We start from the raw sequence: 1,569 nt of genomic DNA, 5'->3' as shown, positions 1-1,569 counted from the left end.
TCAAAGAGCTCCCTGCATCTATTTTAGCTATGTGAGTGTGTGTGTGGTGCAATCAAGCTGCCTGTCCAATGCAGCAGAGTGTAAACAGGTTGTGAGACCAATCAAAGCCTCTGCTAGTATAGGAAAGTTAACTATGTGAGGCCAGTAATGTTCTTTGCATTAACTGACTGTAGAAATCTAGATTCTGCAGGATCTGGTAAACCTAGTGTGTCAGGTGAAGATGCTAAACGCTTGACACCTCTTATAAGCAGTATATTTAAATGGGACATTGAAGTTGGGTTTTGCCTGTGCTGAGCTGTGCTGCATCTGGGTTGTCCTGGTTCCGGCAGGGATGGGGTTAATTTCCCCAGGGATGCGGCAGGGGAGGCAGGTATTCCATCCCACCCCACATGACCCATTCCCATGCCCGGGCTGTAAGAGGCATAGGTAGCCAGGGAGGGGAGAGCAGTTGCCACTTGGGGGTGGGCTGCTTCGGTCCGGGTCCTGTCGGTGCCTGGTGGTACTGTAATCGCATCTTTATCTCTCTTTATCGTGTTTTGCCTTTTTCTGCCGATTTTTCCCACGGCTGAGGGAGTTGAGCGAGCGGTTGCGTGGTTCTTTGTTGCCGGCTGAGGCCAAACCACGACATGGGTCTAGCTGTTGTAACAGCATTTAAAAAAAAAAAGGCAGAACAACTTCAGGTTTTGATTCCGTCAGTGTGAAAAGATTGGTCAAGACATCACTTAATAACTGTATTCAGTGAGAGACCTGGTAAGTGGTAGTATCACTTGCCCAAAGGTCTCAGGCTCTCTGTCTATTAGAGAGCTATAAAAATAGCGATGCTGGTAGGTTTTGTTTTCTCCATTCTTTGGAAGATGTTAACATACCTTTTCTTGTAGTTAAAAAGCAATGGTAAAATGAGAATTAGCTATTTAGTTTTACAGTCATGTGTTAACTTCTTTATGTTGTGCTATAGCACTTAAAGATTAGGTCAAATCTACAAAATTGAGTATCTGACTCCCCTTCAAGTCAAGGTTGGAGAGCATCAGATATCTGAGTTCAAGACCTGATCGTATAAGTGATTGATGGGTATCTGGGTATCTCCATGTGAAGATGGATTCTGTTCCCCAGGATTGGCAGTCAAAATAAGTCTCAGTTAATTCTGAAGAAAGACTTGAGCTAAAAGGCTTTTTTTTGTCTTACTGGCTCTGGAAACCTTAAGGGGTAAAGGTGAAAACCTTATGAGGAAAAATTAAATGCTTACTGGTTATGCTTGTAGCAAAGCTTGCCTCTGTGGCATACAGTACCAACTCTCAAGGCACACTTAGAACCTAGAAAACCAAGAAGCAAGAAAACATGGGTATTTTGTCTTTTAACTGCTTTTTTTGTATGAGGAATTTTAATGCCTCTTAGTGGCATGACTGGGTGCTGAACAACTGAAAACAGTTTGTATATTAAGTGTGTTCCATATAGGAAATAACTGTCTTTCTCATGTTAAATAAGGGAGAAAAGTGACATAATATTATACCATAATTTATAGCAGCATAAGAGATTGCAAAATTGATTCGTTCATGTCTTTATTAAATAGAG

Source organism: Charadrius vociferus, unplaced genomic scaffold, assembly GCF_000708025.1.
Source record: "Charadrius vociferus isolate BGI_N301 unplaced genomic scaffold, ASM70802v2 scaffold45, whole genome shotgun sequence".
NCBI classification, from domain to species: Eukaryota; Metazoa; Chordata; class Aves; order Charadriiformes; family Charadriidae; genus Charadrius; species Charadrius vociferus.
Note: the sequence above shows the minus strand (reverse complement) of the source record.